General features: G+C 41.1%; 1 protein-coding gene and 1 long non-coding RNA gene across 13 annotated transcripts in view; one reads left to right on the top strand and one right to left on the bottom strand.

Annotated features, from left to right (window-relative positions):
- DLGAP1 (DLG associated protein 1) overlaps positions 1-19,702 on the top strand; it is a 428,837-nt gene that overhangs the window by 316,538 nt on the left and 92,597 nt on the right. The gene's annotated exons all lie outside the window — the stretch shown is intronic.
- LOC119243175 (uncharacterized) overlaps positions 9,555-19,702 on the bottom strand; it is a 38,383-nt gene continuing 28,235 nt past the window's right edge. For all 3 annotated transcript variants that reach the window (XR_008551388.1, XR_005124652.2, XR_008551389.1), the window contains one exon: positions 9,555-11,372. This is a non-coding gene — a long non-coding RNA (uncharacterized LOC119243175). The remainder of the gene's footprint in view (positions 11,373-19,702) is intronic.

Below are 19,702 nucleotides of genomic sequence, written 5' to 3'. Positions count from 1 at the left end.
TCTACTGAGGGGAGAGGCGGGAAGATTCTGCATATCAAAATTTCATTCCATAACTTGTCAGATGAGTTCTATATTTGAAGTTTAAAATTGTATGTCAGATTAAGGCTAGAAGCTGCATCCTTGCGCAACATTGATTGGATGCTTTGAACTTTGTATGTTATGGTGCAAAGCAGCATGCAAACGCCAGGGGGCAATGCAGTCCCACTGAAAAATCAGAGGAACTGCTCTGTAGGTCTCCTTTTAATTAAAAACATGCACCGCATCGTGTTGCAAAGGTGGTATTCCTAAGAGGTTGCTAAGGAAGAAAAAGTGTAGAAATCCTTTCTTTGAAAGTTTCCTGAATCACTCTCATAATTGCATCTGAGCACAGCGGAACATTTTGCGATATTATTTGCAAAGGTATTGCTTTTCGTTTTCTTTCAAGATAATTGCCTGCTCTTTCCAGTTCTCTACCTAAGGAATGGTCATGCTATCCAACTCCCAGTTAGGCTGAACCATTGTTGGGTTCTGCTGCATCCTCTGCCCAACCGTTGACTCTCCCTCCCTCTCGCCCATTCAGTGCATCCAGCTGCCTCTTTGGCTGGAGCTGCGACTCCTTTTAAGGTAATTCCAGTCCCGGCCTGTTTTTTGTTTCCAACTCAGCAGCCGCCAGGTGTCTGCCCTCCCTTAACCCCCAAGGATGAGAGATCAAAGGTGTGCCTACATCTGCCTCCTGCCCAACTCTTTAATCTGCTACATGTTCAAAAGGGACAAGTGCGGTATTGTACACTTAGGGAGGGAGGGCAAATCAGAGACATGGAGATGGGCAAAGTCCCAGAATATGTGAACTCCTGAAAATGATGTGGAATATGGCTGTGTGCACAGTAACCCTGCCATTCTGGGAGAGTTTTCTTTTTAAAAGAGAAAGGATAGTATGGTAAATAGAGAGCTTCCTTTCTCCCACTGGAGAAAGGAACCCATTTCATGAAACACTATACATGTACCCATTTGGATACTACTGTTCAGAGAACTAGACGGTGGTTAAAAAAATACTTTTTTAAATTATGAAATGGAAATGATAAGGACATTTATAAAGACATGGATTGTTTTCACTTACAGCAAAAAAAAAAAAAGACTGTAGACTTAGCATGCAGAAAACTTTAAGAAAGACTATTTCTATGAATCATCTATTTTCTACATCCACGGGTCTAAATAAGAAGGGAAATGCATTTTTTAATAATATAATGCAATTAGAAAATAAGAAAACAATTCTTGGAATAGTGGTTCCAGAAGATATGGAATCTTTACCTAGACATTAGAGTTCATGTGCAGGTATTTTTTTCCTGCAGATTTAGATGAGGAGTAGGGTAAAAAAAAAAAAAAAAGTTCACAATCTAATAAGAAATTACTTCTAAACCTAAATTTATTTTTTTTTAAGATTTATTTATTTATGCATACAAGAGTTGGTGTACAGGCCAGAGGTGCAGAGGAGGGAGGGTGAGAGGATTCACCAGAGGCAGAGTGGGGAACAGAACAGGAAGACTGACTGAAATACACTGCTGAGGGGAGCAAGGCGGGAGAGGTCTGTTGCACCATGTGGGTTGCTCCTTGGTAGGCCCAGGATCAAACTCGTGCTGCAGAGGCTGCAGATTGCTTCACAGTGCAGTGCTTAACCCCTTGCGCCACCAGGGAGGTCCTCTAAACCTAAATTTAGAAGAAAACTTAAATAATCTGAACCCCCACGACGTTCTTCAGCTTCTCAGTTAAGCTGCTTGATTTTCACCAAAGACATAGTGTGAATGGCACTGAATTTTTTCTCTGTACTCCTGTGCCCACACATGCCAAGAAGCAATCTTCCCCTTTCCCTCTCCCCTGCACAAGAGCTACCAAAGGAACTTCAGCGACTTTGATGGTGCACAGCAACTGTGTTTTCACAGACAGTAGCAAAGCAGGAGTAGTGGTCAAATTTTAAGTCCTCCTGTCTTTTCCCAGCTACAATGACTTTGAATCCAAATGTTCACAGTGAGTAAGAGAGGAGAATAGTGGTACAGTTATTACAGACTATGGTGAGGAGGGAGCACTTATCAGCTGCATCAAATATTTCATTCATGTGCTTAACAAATATTTATTCACACTTACTATGTACAGACACATTGCTGGAGCCTTGCTCTCTGTTCTCATGGCGTTTACTATCCACAGGTAGATGGATGACATTAATGAAATAATCAAGGATAATTACTCTGAAAAAAAAATAATACAGCTCTGTGGGGGAATCTACTGTAACAAAGCAACTGATCTAGGAAATCAGGGAGAATTTTTTGAGAAAGTCCTCAAAAGCTGAGGATCTTCCAAGGCAACTCAGAGCTCCCGGAGAGGGTGTCCAAGACTGAGGAAGTCTTCAGATGTGGGGCCAGAAGATGGCAAGGTCACTCTCTCCATAATCCATGGGTTATAGCCATGGAGTCCCTGGGAATTAAGGGGTTTAGGATTAACAGAGATACCACCTCTCAATAGGAATAGTTTCAAATAATTTGTAACCATTTTTAGTCAGTAATGGTTCCTTCTCTGGACACAAATTATTTACATTACTCTGTAAGGCGAAATACACTCAGTCCAAAAATCTCATCTCATTCTGGCATTGAGCTCAATTTTGATGTCCAGGTTATGCCATCTAAATAAGGTTCAGGGCCCCCCTGGTGGCCTGTGGGTTAAGCCTTAGTGCTATCAAGCTATCAGCAACCACTGAAGCATGAGTTTGATCCTCAGTCAAGGACCTAACCCACACGGTTCAGCAGACCTCTCCTGTCTCGCCCGCTGCTCCCCTCAGCAGTGTATTTCAGTCAGTCTGCCTGTTCTGTTCCCCACTCTGACTCTTGTGAATCCTCTTACCCCCTGCACGTCTGGCCTACATTCCATTTCTGGAATGCGTAAATAAATAAAATAAATCTTAAAAAAAAATAATAAATTTCAAGTGCCAAGGAAATACTAGCTTTTATTACAATTTCTCTTTTTTTAAGATTTATTTATTTATGCATTCATTTATTTATGCAAGAGCTGGGGTACAGGCCAGAGATGTGGGGGGGGGGAGGGAGAAGGACTCACCAGAGACAGAGTGGGGAACAGAACAGGCAGACTGACTGAAATACACTGCTGAGGGGAACAGCAGGCGAGTCAGGAGAGGTCTGCTGCGCCATGTGGGTTGCTCCCTGGCCGGCCAGAGATGGAACTCTTACCTCAGAAGCTGTGGATAGCTTCATAGTGTGGTGCTTACCCCCTTGCGCCAACAGGGAGGCCCATAATTTCTCTTTATAAGAAGACCTGTAAGCTAAAATGAAAAGGTATCTGCATACCACACACCCAACATACACTGACAATAAAGATGAAATCAATGCAATTCAAAGAGTGGAGGAAAAGGAGACACAGCAATCACTGGTACAAGCAACTCTGAAGTGTACACGAGGCTGGTTCCTTGATGGAAGGCTTCTGGCCCTATTGCCTGGAAATGATTCTCTGCAGCTCTGTCTCCACCACCCAACTCTTCATTGGACCTTCTGAATTACCCTGTTTCCATAATACCTTAGCTACTGGTTGCTGCAGCAAAGTACCACAGAATGAATGACTTAAATAATAGGCTTTTATTATTCACAATTCTGAAGGTTGAAAGTCTGTAACCAAGAGACCACCATGTCAGGTTCTAGTGAGAGCTCTCCTTCTGTCTTGCACACCTTCTTCTGTATGCTCACATGATCTCTGCTCAGTGCATGTGTAGACAGGAGAGTGGTATCTCTCTCTTCTCACAAAGGCATTAATTGCATCATGAGAATCCCACCCACATGCTCTCATCTAAACCAAAGTCCCCATCTCTAAGTACCCATCATATTAGAAGTTAGTTAGGGCTTCAGTATATAAATGGGGGCGGAGGGGGTCACAATTCAGTTCAAGGCACATGAAAAATGTCATTACAACTAAATAAACTTCTTAGCCTATTACCTATCCAAAGAAGTGGAAACCCTCAGACCTCTTTCACTTTGAACTGTCTCTACCATTTTTGTCCAAGCTGATGATGTGTACAGTAATACACTTCTCTTGAAATCTTTGTAAGCTTACTATGAATCTTCCTACTCTGCACTCCATTAGATAAGATATACCTCCATCTTCTTTTCAAGACAGGCCCTTGTTAGTTCTGGACTCAGAGTCAGAATGTTGTGAGACAGTATCCTTAAGATTCATGAAAGTCTTTTTTTTTTCTGTACAATTAAATCTTTCTGAAGTCACAAAAATGGTTCTTTAGAGTCACACCCTTGAAATTATCTCTACCCTCAATCAGCTTCTTACTTTGAAAGACTTTTGCCTTTGAAAAGGCTAGGAATGTGAAACCCCTCTCTCTCTTTTAAATCCACAAGCACTGGCTTTTTATTTCCTCTAAATTTTGTTTGAAAACTTGATGACTCTTTTTTAAACCCATCTTTGGCTATGCTTTATCATAAACAATTTTTAAAAATAAACTGGCACTTTAAACATTCTGCCATGAAATGTCCTTACAGAAATCTTTGACTTCACTAGGTATATTTTCTGTTTCTCATGTTACTATAAGTACGAATGTTGTCAAAATTGCTGCCATTATATCGAAAGAATTTCCTTTTCTCCAGTCTCCAAGAACAATTTTCCTCCCTATTCCCCCATGTTTTATCAACAGATTCCTCAAGTTCTTTCAGCCTTCTCCCTCTGCCTAAAGCTTAGGCCAGTTGATATTATCAGAATGTCTACACATGACCTCTCTATCAGAACTACCTCAGGACTGTAATCTGCTGTCTTGGAGTTCCCAGAAGGAATGTTCTCAGAGACAAAAAGGAGAAGCAGGCTGTCTTATGAGGACTTGGACTTAAGAGACACTTGGAAAGCATCATTTCCACTGTACATTAATGGTCCAAGTAATCACATAACTTGCCTAGATTCAAGAAGAAGGCCACAGCCACTGCCTCTCTCTAGGAGATGTATGGAAGAATGTGTGGTCATTTTTAGTCTGCCATGAGTGACATCATGAAGGGTTTTGCAAGTCATGTTAAGGCTTTTGATCTTTCAATTAAGAATAATGAAAAGTCATTTAAAAAATTTAAAGGAGTGAAAGATATCACATAATTAGACTTGCCTTTTGTTAAGATCACTCCAGCTGCAGTGTTAGAAGGAGGATATTAAAAAACTGAAAGGCTTTTTTTCTAATTTCTCTTTCCCTTTCTGGAGCTTGTCAGACAGATTCATGTTGGTTTTGCTATGAAAATGTGGTCTGGGTTGATGACAGTAGAGATAAGAAAACTGAAGATTCCAGAGATATTTGGCTATCAAATTAATTAGCTAATTTCCTTGAAGTCCATTTAGGACATAATCTTGTCTTCAAATGATTGGTAAACTTACTTGTTGGAGACCTTTTAAACAATATAATCCTAGGGCCTCCCCAGTGGCACAGCAGTTGAGCACTGTGTTGCGAACGAAGCTGCCCGCAGCCTCTGCAGCGCCGGTTCCATCCCTGGCCACCAGCGAGGGTCCCACATAGCACATAGACCTCTCCTGCCGCCCGCTGCTCCCCTCAGCAGTGTATTTTGTCAGTCTGCCTGTTCTGCTCTCCACTCTGTCTCTGGTGAATTCTCTCACCCTCCCGCACTTCTGACTGTACCCAGTACTTGTATAAATAAATAAATAAATCTTTTTTTAAAAAGAAGTGAACAAATGCAAAAAAAAAAATTTTTTTTAATAAACATTATAATCCTAAAACCTAGGCCTCCCTGGTGGCGCAGCGGTTGAGCGCTGGGTTGCGAAGCTCTTCCGCGGCGCCGGTTCGATCCCCGGCTGCTCCTCGGCCACCTGAGGAGGGTCCAACATGGCGTGCAGACCTCTCCTGCCGCCCGCTGCTCCCCTCAGCAATGTACTTTGGTCCTTCTGCCTGCTCTGCTCCCCGCTCTGGCTCTGGTGAACTCTCTCACCCTCCCTCGCTTCTGACTGTACCCAGTGCATGTATAAACAAAACAAACAAACAAACAAACAAATAAACATGCCTCTATTAAAAAAAAAACTATAAAAAATAATAATAATAATCCTAAAACCTAAATATCTACTGCAACTGATATATATTCGTTCCGTATGTCAATATTCACTAACTTCCATGAAGACCAACCTCTGAGTAGAAACAGACAGTGGCAAATAAAATGAAATCTCAGGTCTCTACTCAATAATATCCACAATTAAGATAACATAATTGAATTACATTTGCTGAGAATGATAAAAATCTTCTTTTAGGACACATGAAAACACTTGGTGATGATACCTTATTCATTCAATAAAAATTCATTGAGTATTTACTTTATGCCAGGCACCTGTCCCAGTCAAGGGAGTTATAAGAGCAAGCAAGCGAAGGAGAGCTGCTCTCATTCTTGTTACATTTTAATGAGGATGACAGGTCAAAACAAGGAACCAAATGGTAAATAAATGAGTTAATTTCAAGTAGTGATAATTTCTATTTAAAAAAGTGAGATGCACAAGCTATTACTGGCACTGTGCTAAGAATAGTCAGACTTTGTTTAATGTTCGTGTCAATGAGCTGTGCTACACAGCCTAGGTGTGTGCAGGCTGTGCCTTGTAGGTTATGTAATTACATCGATGATATTTGCACAATGACCGAAGCACTTAACACAATTCTCAGAATGTTTCCCCTTTGTTAGATGATTCATGACTGTTCAGTAATCAAAGGACTCTCTGAGGAAGTGACATTTTTAAGTAAAATCTGAATAACAGAAATAGTTGACTGTAGGAAGATTTAGCAGGTTGAGAGAGAACATTCAGGCCAGAGGAAACAGCAAGTGCCCTAACAAGCAGGCATAAAAGAATTAGTATCTCAGGCCTCCCTGGTGGTGCAAGGTGTTAAGACACAACCTATGAAGCTGGCTGCAGCCACTGCAGCACAAGTTCGCTCCCTGGCTGGCCAGGGAGCAACCCACATGGCACAGCAGACCTCTCCTGACTCGCCCACTGCTCACCTCAGCAGTGTACTTCAGTCAATCTGCCTGTTCTGTTCCCCACTCTGTCTCTGGTGAATCTTCTCACCCCCCCCCCCACACCTCTGGCCTGTACCCGAGCTTTTGTATGCATAAATAAATAAATCTTAAAAAAAAAAAAAAAACGGAATTAGCATCTTGGGCCTCCCTAGTGGCACAAGGGATGAGTTCGATCCCTAAACAGGGAGTTAATCCACATGGCACAGCAGACCTCTCCTGTCTCACCCATTGCTCCCCTCAGCAGTATATTTCAGAGGATCCTCCTGTTCTGCTCCCCACTCTGTATCTGGTGAATCCTCTCACCTCCCACACCTCTGGCCTGCACCCCAGCTCTTGTATGCATAAATAAATAAATCTTTTTTAAAAAGAATTAGCATTGCAAAACACAGAGAGAAAGAAACTAAAGTGACCTAAATATCTTGAATAAGAGATAAAGTCAAAACAGATACAGTTGAAGAAATAGAGAAATATACATAAGACCTTGTCATCCAGAGTTAAAATTTTATCGGTATTTCAACAAGAAGATGTTATTGGAGGGTTTAGTAAACCACAGTCATTCATACATTAGCATGAATTACTTTAACCTAATCCTTTTCCTAATAATTATTTTAGCTCAATTGAAATTAATCATTAAAAAGAGGAAGCACATGTATAATAATATTGAAATTGGAGAACTGCAGAAAGCATACCTACTTAGTGATAGGCTCTGACTTATAAAAAGACAATGGGTATAGTCTTCAGGAATCATCTACAAGATTAGGAATTTTGCTACCCTAAAGTTGAGTTGAAGGAAGAACAATTGCTTTTTTTCCCTTATTCTCTTTATTTCATTGTCAAATATTTCAGTAGATTATGAAAAATTAAATGGGGATGGAGAGCGGTAGAATTCATCGTGCGTATATATACATATATGTATGTGCTATGACTTACCCTGAATTCCAGGCAATGTCAATGTCAGCCACTCACCAGATAATGTCTATTGTGTGTCTTGGAAGTCAGCAGTACTATGTGTAGCTTTTCAGCATCAATATCAATCACTTCTCAAACATTTAATTTTTTTTAATATCACATTTTAAGATAAGAGAAATATTCCCCCCTCACTCTATAAATTATTGTATAATGTTATTACTAACTAACTAGATTTATCTAACTCTAAACTTTCAGTTCCTTTGCAACATAATGACTTAGCTTATTATAAGGAAAAGTTTGATTTGAAGTTCAAAAACTTAAGAGAATTTCATATGGAGCTAATGAATCACTAATACTTTCATTAAAATAATGTTTATAATTCGAGTTCTAAAATAAGACTTTTGTTTCTTAGTGTGCCTTTTTTTCTCTGACCTTTTTTTTAATGGGCTCCTATCCACCACTGCCCACACCTCCCCTAAGAATTTATTTAGATGTTCTTGTTTTACTTGCACAGACTGTTTTATCCCACTGACTAGAACTTGTCCTTTCATTTGAGTGGCAGTTGCTGATACAATGATTATACACAAAAATAAAAATGAATGAAAAAAAAAAATGATGACCTGGTTCCCAGTGTAAATATTCTACAGTTTGAAAAAGCCAGGATCATTGCTTAGTAAGTCAGTGACTCATGCTTCTTGGCTTCCTTGCCTGACCAAAAGAATGCCAAACCCATCTAAATTGTGTTCCTAGTTGATTGTCATGGACTGTTATTTCCAAGGTGATCTATGTATAGTATACTTTAGCATATGACAGGCTTAAGAGGTTTTGAAATTACTGGCAAAATAATAGGGAATGCTAAGCATACTTCTATTTGACTTGTTTAATTAAATAATAACCTCTTTTGTGAAAATCTCAGAAAGTATTCTGAAGGTCAAGGTTTTCTTCCCTGCATCTAAGTGGAAAGAAACACCAGTTATGACAATACTAAGCTAGCGCTGCTTCACACTAGTTTGCAAGAGCCCAATGTGACATTTTTAGAACTTTGATGAGGCCACTATTAAAGACAAACATAATTATAAATTAATGATATAGACTTGCAATTAAATAAATTCTATTAAAACCAAAGAGTATGAATACTTCAAATGGTTTAGCTCATAATCATTTAACTACATTTTACTCTCCATGTTCTTGAGGCTACTTATATCTGCTGTACTTGTGTAGTGGAAATACTACATAAGTATTGCTATGGCCGATCTCTGCCCACTTCCATGCTCAGTGACATCAAGCTGGTATCTTGAAACAGGCCTGGTAGGAGTATTTAGTAGTGTTAAAGAGGTTTCAATTAAATTGAAATTATTTATAGGAAGGTGAAATTAAGTTAACAATAGATTCTGTAAAAGATGTAATGATGAAAAAATACATTGGGAAACAGCAGACTGAGACACAACTCAATGAATGATTCTGTCAAATCATGACTGAATTGCTACCAATGAATACAGGAGTTTGGCCAACATCAACAAAAGTATTGTGTAAGACTCAATTGCACATATGAAAATTACAATAAAAAGTGCTGAATGTATTATTATTATTTGCATATTGTATGCTACACATCCTTTATATCAGTAAAATGTATAATAAATACATATACTATATATGCATATTTTTTCCCCTACAGAGTCCCTTGTTAACATTGACCAGACAATACTGCTTCTGTGGGAAAGATGAAATTCAATAGTTAACCTTAACAGCAGCTTTCTCAGGAAGTTACAATGGAGAGCAAGTTTGTCTCCTAGTGAACAAAATCTGTTTAAATCAGTATATATTCATGCTGAATTCAATTTGGTTTGTCAGCACTGAAAAGGGTTTTGTTTCCACTTTAAATCTGAAACTCCTCCAGTTTGAAAGAAAAACAGAATTTCAATCAAATGAAACTGTAGACATTTTTGCTCAGGATAAAGTATCACGGCTCACACATAGACTTTGGGGGATATGATTTAATTATTATGAGCATTTACCCAAAAATACTTTTTTAAATCAAATTATGACATCATGTCTAATCATCTTAGGTTAATATTTTCACCTTTAAATTAACTGAAAAGGTGCATGAATAGTCAGTCTGGGGTAATATCTGGTTCCTCCATGAACAAATCTGACATCCTTAGGTTGTCCTTTCACTCTCCGACCAGCAGAGGTCAAAGCAGTGACACATCAGATCAGAAAATGTCCCCTGACCCAAACACCCTAGAGAAGAAGACCCCAGCTTACACCATGATTTTTATCCACCTGTTACATATTTCATCAGAAACCCTCTCCCAACAAATACAAAATAACTCCTATACATGGTATGAAATTTTAACCACCTGTTATATATTTCATCAGAAACCCTCTCCTAACAAATATCAAATAATCTCTATACATGGTATGAAATAGGAAGTAGTAGAGACTGGTGTCCTGCCAGGTTGGGTTTTGTCAATCCATAATCCAGCACAATAATTTATATAGCCACTCAGACGTGGCCTTTGTTTCATCCCAAAACACATTCAGTGAAAAACTCTCCCAAATGATTCTAGTGGGGAAATGAAGACACCTTGGAGACCTGAAAATTAGATTTTGAGACCTGAAAATTAGAAAAGTCTAATCATAGGACTGACAATGTTTCGTTTTTGAAGTTGATATTTTTTGGTTAAATTCTCAAGATGCCAGCAAAAAAAAAATCCAGATCTGAAGCGTGTATATGTTATGAGAAGACTGGAAAAAGTAATTTGGGTCCATTATATAACTGCCACTTTTTGTTTTTATTCAAGGTGTCATAAAACTGAGTTCTGCAGTTGAAGGTACGTTTTTTACAACCACAAAATCAACAATGTTTTTGCTTAAAGGTTGCATAGCGCGGCTTTGTAGCTAGTAAGCTTCTGTGGCAGTGGTGTTTGATGCCATGTTCTAATTGCCAGCTATCACCATTCCATCTGTGTTTCTCCTCATTCTGGTCATTTTATGCCATGAGTCTCTCAACCCTCCATAAGTGGCCTTAACACTGACCCTAGAGGGCAGCATTTAAGAGAGTGAACAAAGAGATGTTTCTATTCCCTGATGTGACTGGCTCAGGTTCAGTGTTCCTTGGAGAGCCTCTTGTCCTCCAGCAGCCTTATTTGTAGTTGGACATTGAGAATTTTCAGGAACCTTTGCCCCCCATTCTTTTACCAAGTCCTTCTCTGGAGTATTTGGTACCTTAGCCCAACATAGCAGGCATGTTCACCTAGGAAATATACAGGCCTGGAGTCCGTAAAACCTCCCGATGAGAAAATTAAGTGAGTAAGGCACTTGCCGATCTCAAATGTACCTTCTTCCTGGCAGTGCAATGCACTACCCAGGAGGTCTTGGGACTACCAGCTTCACTTATTGTGAGTAGTGATTCCCTTTAGTTGGGCTTTGCAGGAGCTGAGAAGAGAAAGGACAATTTAAAGAGGAAGCTTAGTGGGAGAGAGAAGTAGCAGAGCGTTTTTGCTGAGTAATCCCCAAGAATGTTAAAAACACTGCATTTTCTGCAACAATTCAGTGCTTATTGGTACAAAATTGATCTCCATACCCTTGTAGGATATACCATCCAAAAGCAGAGAATGCAAATTTCTCTTTTTGTGAGTTTCGTGTTTGTTTTGAGGGATGTGTGTATGTGCTCATTTACTGGGAGTTTGTGAGGCATGCTTTGGAGGTTTTTCACACCCCACTTAATTAGGGAATCTTCCTTGGAAAAGGTGGTTGGCTTAAAATAAGGTGAGTCTTCACATTTGAAGGGCACTATGGCTTGGTGGATGGGCAATGCATGGAGCTGGGAGTGGAAAATGCAAGAGTGGTTGGAGTGGTGAGACCATCTGCTGATCTCCATCGAAGGAGCGAGGTGGGCCGGGTCCTGAAGGTTGGAAAGTGAGAAAGGGGTTCAGTAATCTACCCACGGGATTGAAACTCCAAAAGAGGAGAGGGAAGTGGGGAAAAACTCCGTCCCTTCTATGAATTTAATGCCATCGCATTTTTTTTAAAAAAGGTAAAAATACAGAATTTCTGATGTTCATAGCAGAGAGTATACCACTCTCGAAAGTAAGGAAAGGGCCAGGAGAAGGAGCAGGCAGTGGTACTTCCAGGTGGAAAGAGCACAAAATATTGTCTCCTGGAGCAGCAAGGGCAGTGACTATGCATGTTTCAGACCTCAGCAAAGCCAAGCAGGGATTCCAGTTCCCGCTGCACAGTAAAATGGAATTTTATTGAGATTGTGCACATCTCTTCCTGCCGAATAAAACATAGGAGACGTGGCAACAAAATCAGTAGGGCCATGAGAATGACCTTGCCTGCAGAAACTCCCAGCGTCAAGAGTGCACTGAGTGTCAGTTAATTATCTGTAGAACTCCAGATAGCAGTTGTTCTGCCCTGGGTTGTTTTGATGTTTAATCAAGGAATGACTTTGAAGTCACAGCTTTAAATTGCCTGCTTGGCTTAAGCACAGTATTCCACTTGCAACAAAAGAATGGAAAAACAAAATAATTATTTTAACAGTCAGGAGAACATTAGTTTTAAAACAATTGTTTGCTAGAGGTTACTACTGGGTAGCATGACCTATTTGCACCCGCCAATCAGGTTTCTATTCTCCAGAGAAAGATGAGAGTGAGGGGGAATGAAGACAGGAAGCAAATGACTGTCTGGGGCTTTTTCAGCGGTCTCTTTGTCACTAGGGTTCACAGGAAGTTGTCTGGAGTGGCCGTGGGTCCCCGAGATCAGGCTCACTTCCACAGCTGCGTCAGCATCTTTTGGCAGCTTTTTGGCTGAAGGCTGTAGAAGCTTGAAGGCTTGGGAGCATGTTCTGTTGTAACTGTGTTAGAACTTGTGTGCACAGAGGGCTGTCTGGGGTGCAGTTGTGAGTGGGTGTGTGCGTGCTCAATGCATGCATTCTTGTGCATCTGGAATGTGAGGTTTTAACCAGCATGCTCAGTGCAATGTATGTTTTGGACACTATCTTTTGATTCAAAATCAAACTTCAGATGGTAGTCCTTGTGAACGCTTAGCTAATTCCTGTACTTGCTTTTTTCCATCTGTGGAATATACTCATGACAGCTTCACAGAGCTTATCATGTCAAGGAATGTGCAAATCAGGGGAGGGGATCCACTGCCAGATATGAAACCTATTTCCTTCTCTTTAATTATGGCTCTGTTCTGGAACATCCTAGAGCTCTGAAAATAGCCTTTTTAGAAAGCTGTCTTTTTTCCTTTCCCTTTTCTTCTTTTTAAGGAAAAACAATTGTAGAATTTATGAGTGGACATCAACAAAGGGTCCATTTGCTAATGCCTGTCAAGGAGTTCTGTGCTGCAGATTTGTTCCTTCTCTTTTTCTGAAGCAGGGGTGCCCCCTTCAGCATTTTGCAACTTCATGTAAGGTTTCAAAATCAGCACAAATTGAAAAACCACTATTATCACATTAATGACATGGTTAAAAGTGAAATGTCCTTTGAAAGTCTTCGAATGATACTTAACTACACACCCATGCTTTAGTTGTTTTCCAATGAAGAAAGATATTTAACAAGAAAAAACTGAAGCATGAAAGAAATAATTGCAAAGTTTCACTGGTAACAATAATGACTTCTGGATTCTAAGTGAGACTGATAATCCCAAAATTTGGGAAACTGAGATAAGACAAAAAACATCCAGACAGCAAATTGGGGGAAAGCAGATAGCTGGGGCAACAGCAAGGGGAGAGGAACCATTCATGCAGGAATTTCATGATAGAATCTTCTAAATATGCCTCTTTAAAGGGATTTTCCCTCTTGAAATTGGAGCAGGGAGAAAGGGACACACATATCCTCAAGGAGAACAGCACACCTGCCTAATCAAAGAGCAGTGAGAACACAGGTCACAGAAGAGCTGAATCATGCTGAGTTCCAACTGCTCTTAAAGAGTGTGGGCAGCTGTTTCTTTCCAGGGAGGAGGGTCCCAGCCTGTCAAAAACTCTGTCCAATGGGCAAGGTTCAGAGTGTAGGGGGGTGGCGTTCAGTCCGGAAGTCAGGAGTGTGAGGGACAAGATGGAGCAGTGGAAGCTGGAGGCCGGCCTTTGCTGAGGATAACGAAGGCCTGTTTCGTGATGAGACTTGCCTCAAAGGTTAATTGTTTATACCTTGTGAGTAGGCGAGAATCCAAATACCAGAATAACATCGAATTCTTTTGAAAGCCTCTATGAGGAAATGAAGTTTGGTTTCTTTGGATAAGTTCTGTGTCTTAATAAGTAGGGGCAGATGAGCCTCAATGAAGAAATCTAGCTAACAATATGGTCATCTCTCCCGCTTTGGGTTGTCTCTGCTTGGATGCTGGGGTCTCAGTTAGCATCGGAAGTGACACACCTGAGGGTTAGCAATAAAGCCTCACATGTCCCCTTTAGCAGCTTCGATTTTAAAAACAAAACCTCCCCTGAGCAAAAGAAAAACAAAGTGAACCTTTGTTTTCCTTTTTCCTTGTTGTTTCTTCATTTTGTTAGGTATTTTTAAAGAGCCTTATTTCTCCCTGGTAATGACTCATAATCCACAACGCCCTTCAGAGCAGGAGACCTAGAACTAGTGTCATATCCAAGATGGGACTTCTACTCTTCACAGCCTCAGACCCACAAATGAAAGCACTCCTCAAGAACAGGACAAAACAAATAAAATCTTGGCTCAATCTTCGTTCTCACTTTCAAATTCACAATACCCGTGGTTTCATGTCTGGATTATAAATCTATAAAAATAAGACCTGGGTATTTTTTTTAAGCTTTATTTATTTATGCATACAAGAACTGGGGTACAGACCAGAAGTGTGTGGGGGGTGAGATGACTCACCAGAGAAAGTGGGGAACAGAACGGGCAGACTTCTGACTGAAATACACTGCTGAGGGGAGCTGCAGGTGACACAGGAGAGGTCTGCTGCTCCAAGTGGGTAGCTCCCTGGCTGCCCGGGGGATGGAACTCATGCTGCAGAGGCTGCAGCTAGCTTCACAGTGCTGTGCTTAACCCCTTGCGCCACCAGGGAGGCCCTGGGTATTTTTTTTTAATCTGAAGCTCTGATCTGAGTTTCATGTGTAGTAAGGACTGAGATATTTGCTTAAATTCTATTTTCCATAAATTGACACACAATGTATCCAAAGACACCTTTCTTAGTCTGTTTGGGTTGCAAGAACAAATTGCCATAGATCAAGTGTCTTAAACAATACAAATTTATTTCTTACAGTCCTGGAGGCTGTAAATCCCACATGAAGACTTCAGAAGATTCAGGGTCTATGAGGGCCTTTTTCTGGGTTGCAGACTACGGTTTCTTATGGTGTCCTCACATAGTAGAATGGGTGAGAGGGCTACCTGGGGTTCCTTTCATAAAGGCACTAATTCCATTCTTCAGAGCTTTGCCCACATGGCCTATTTACCTCCCAAAAGTCCCACTTCCCAACACTGAAACTGGCCAAACTGAAATAAAGGGAATGATCAGGTTCATGAGTTCTCCTGGCATGCTTAAGAATGCAGACCACACAGAAATAAAAAGATTTTATTTATATACTAGAAGAGAGAGAGCTGAGAGAATTTGCAGGCTGACCCACAGCCAGATGGAGTCTGTCCTACCCATAGGTGGTGTCAGCTGAGCAGAGGCCAGGGTACACTCCATAGCCAGCCAAAAAAGAGACCTCGCACTCACATAGTCAGTCTTTTAAATCCAACATGGTGGGGCCTCCCTGGTGGCGCAGGGGTTAAAGACACAGCACTATCAAGCTATCACCAGCCACTGCAACACAAGTTAGATCCCCGGCTGGCCAGGGAGCTAACCCACATGGAGCAGCAGACCTTCCCTGTCTCGCCTGCTGCTCCTCTCAGCAGTGTATTTCAGGCAGTCTGCCTGTTCTGCTCCCCACTCTGTCTCTGGTGATTCCTCTCACTACCACCCCCACCTCTGGCCTATACCCCAGTTCTTGTATGTATAAATAAATCAATCTTAAAATAAATAAATAAATAAACAAATCCAACATGGCCACTCAGCTCTACCCCTAGTTCCCAGGAGGCCCACACTCTCCTGTTCAGGAAGTCATGTTCATGGCATGCTGGGAGTTGTAATGCTTGGTACTGAGGTCATGGCAGTGCATCCATGGAAAAGGAATCTGGAAAGCCCCACCTTAACTATGAGTGTCCCCCTCTGCCTGGGAATTTGCTTTGCACTATTCTTCTGACAATTCATCACCTTGGGGATTAAGATTTCAACATATGAATTTTGAGTGGACACAAATATGCAGCCTATGACATCCCCAAATGAGTATATATTTGAAAAATGTTTAGGGGCAGAGACGGGAATAAATAAATAAAAATTAAAAATATTTATCGATGTCATCCCCTCCCTAGATGAATATTGTTTTTATTATTGTTGTTTATTATTTTTCATGCAAAGCCATATACTCAGGTTAGACTGAAACACCAAAATGTAAATCAAAACAAAATGCAGGGCCTCTCCGGTGGCGCAGCGGTTGAGCGCTGGGTTGAGAAGCTGCAGTGGCACAGCGGTTGAGCGCTGGGTTGAGAAGCTGCCCGAAGCCTCCGCGGCGCCGGTTCGATCCCCGGCTGCTCCCCGGCCACCGGAGGAGGGTCCCACATGGCGTGCAGACCTCTCCTGCCGCCCACTGCTCCCCTCAGCAGTGTACTTCAGTCCTTCTGCCTGTTCTGCTCCCCACTCTGGCTCTGGTGAATTCTCTCACCCTCCCGTGCTTCTGACTGTACCCAGTGCTTGTATAAACACATAAATAAATCTTTAAAAAAAAAATGCAATAGAGCATTTCGATCTATAGTGAACAGTAAATGTAGCAGTAAATATACCGTAAACCCATGAAAGATATTTTGAAGTTCAGGCCATCAAGTCAGAGGGCTACACAGATAGGGAAGGGCTGACTCTGGGGAAGGAATCCCTTCCCCTCCACCAAAGTGTGGCAGGAATCTGAAAAGAGAATATTATAAAACTGAAAACAAGACTCAAGAGACTTGTTCTGCAAGGTAACCCAGACCTGCTACTTACAATGCTAACTTGGAAGCTAATCACACAAAAGTCCCAAATGCATATGTGATCACAAATGAATGTTCTTTTCAAATATATTTCGACAGACTTCTATGATAATTTTGGCAAAAAAATCCTATTAAATAGTAATATCTCTGGGAGGGATGAGCATTAAGTTGAGAATTTACTAAATAGCCCCCACAACCAAAACCCTCCTGAAATGGCAAAGATGAAGCCATATGCCTTGGAACTGGATGAGTCGTCAAGGTTAGCCTGATTTCACTCACCCTCACCTCAGATAGAGTTAACCTCGAATATCTCAGATAGAGAAAACCTCAGCAGTTTCTGAGCGCTCTCCCATTATTTCATTCATCCTGTCTTTTCCTTTTTTTAGTTTTTCTTTTGTCCTTCCTTCCCTTTCCTCACCCTCTTCCTCCATTCCAGCTGCACTTCGACCTGTATACACTGAAATAAAAAGTGAAGGTGTGGCCCTTTGGGCAACAGAAAATCATCCACTCACTGGATTAGTCTGGCAAGTAACCACTATTTGCCCAGGTGTCCTCACCAAAAACCAGAAATCTCTATTTCTCAGGAAAGTGGCTATAAAGATTAAATGCTATACCTATATAGGTATAGCACTTAACACCATGTATGGATTACAGTAGATGCTCTTTAAATTATTTTTCTTTTCATTATCTTTCTTTTTTCCCTAATGACTTCCCCAACCTTCCTGCAGCCTTCCCTTTACCCAGTGTGTGAGGATTTAGCAAGCAAATGGTCACTTTCACAAGGATTACATTCTGGCGCACCACTGGAAGTCAGTTCCCTCTGTGGCAAAGCTGTAGACTAGCAAACAAAATGAACCTTTTCTTCTCCTCTTTGAGAGGAATTAGAGGGAAGCAGCCCTGATATAGGATAGAGTTTCCTATCACCTAGCCAGGCCCCATCACATCTCTGGAGAGGAGAGCAGCTGTCGAACTGAACAGTGCCAAGAGCTAATCACACCCCCAATTTGGAGTGTTCTTGTCAGATGGGAGGGTCTCCTAACCTGCTTTTCCAGTCCTGGGGGGCAGGTAGGAAAGATTTTCAGGCTAGTTCAACAAATCAAAGAAAGACTGGTGTCAGTAATGTTTTATTACAGAGTAGTTTAACTGTTTACAGTGTTCCAGAGTGTGCCATTTGTCAACACCGATCCAGAACATGAAGGCTTTTGAATAGGAGTAGTGACTACTGCTACAGCTAGGCAGAGAGCAGCCTTCTATAAATCTTTGAAACTTGTACTGAATAAGCAGCCTTGAGCACCTAGCAACAAATTAGCATAACCCCAAGACGGCTTGCATCCAAGCACCTAGCCTGCCCTTCACCACCCACGGTGGAAACAGAATTGTGCATAGCAAAGGAAAACTGTAAAGGAAAAGCTGTCCATTGTAGTCACTGTTGTATTTTCTTTCTTTTTTGAAGAGCACAAGTTTCAACGTTTATGTGCTTTTATTATTTTTAGCGATCTACTGAAAAGTTTCAATGAAAACAAAGCCCTTACTTAAAAGAGTAACCAATTCTTTAAAGCTGCCACCAGAAGACAGCTTTTAAGGATAGTGGTCTAATTAGCAGCCTTTGAAACCAATTCAATAGTGATCTCAAAGTCACTTCTATTATTTCCCAGACTAGAAAATGGTCTTTATATTTTTAATCTAAAATTGTAGTTTGACCTTACTGTTAATTTTGGAATGCACCATAACTCAGACAACTGTTGAAATCGTTATGGTTTGGATTTGTGAATCTGCAACTCATACTCTCTAAAATTATATATGACACCCATGAAAATTAACTGTAAATTTGCTGTTGCTCTGATGAGCATTTAGTATTCAACAATGATGATGACATCTACATATTGTCACAGCTATAGATACAACAGTTTTGTGGAACCCTTGACACTTTAAGTTGGGAAAACATACATTATGACTTAAGCATCTAGCAAAATCGATTATGTTGCTACATTCACTTAGTGTTTTTTCATACTTTTTTATGTATACAAGAGCTGGGGTATAGGTCTGAGGTTCAGGGGGTGAGAGGATTCACTAGAGACACAGTGGGGAGCAGAACAGATGGATTTACTAAAACACACTGCTGAGGGGAGCAGTAGGCAAGACAGGACAGGTCTGCTGCACTATGTGGGTTACCTCCCTGGCCTGAGATAGCCACGCCAAAGAGGGGGGTCATTGTGGCGATAGAGTTGAGACTTAACCCCTAAGCCACCGAGGAGGCCCATAAGTTTAGGTTTTCTTTTGTTTGTTTGTTTGTTTTTAAGATATATTTATTTATGCATACAATAGCTGGGGTACAGGCCAGAAGGGGGGGGTGGCGGGGGGTGGTGGCTGGTGAGAGGATTCACCAGAAACAGAGGGGAACAGAACAGGCAGATTGACTGAAATACACTGCTGAAGGGAGCAGCGGGCAAGGCAGGAGAGGTCTGCTGTGCTATGTGGGTTGCTCCCTGGCCAGGGATCGAACACATGCTGCAATGGCTGCAGTGAGCTTCATAGGTAGCGTCTTAACCCCATGCACCACCAGGGAAGCTCCATAAGTTTAGGTTTTGATGGTCTCCCACAGTAGGAAGATGTGGACAGACATTAAAGCCCAGAACCTTCCCAAGGAGAAGACTAATAGGAAAACCCTATCCCATAAAACTGGTACCCCCAAAGACCATTCCTTTTTAGAAAGGATGAATCAGAAGGTGA

Source organism: Talpa occidentalis, unplaced genomic scaffold, assembly GCF_014898055.3.
Source record: "Talpa occidentalis isolate TD23 unplaced genomic scaffold, MPIMG_talOcc4v2.1 talOcc4.13, whole genome shotgun sequence".
NCBI classification, from domain to species: domain Eukaryota; kingdom Metazoa; phylum Chordata; class Mammalia; order Eulipotyphla; family Talpidae; genus Talpa; species Talpa occidentalis.
Note: the sequence above shows the minus strand (reverse complement) of the source record. Positions and strands in the feature narration are given on the sequence as shown.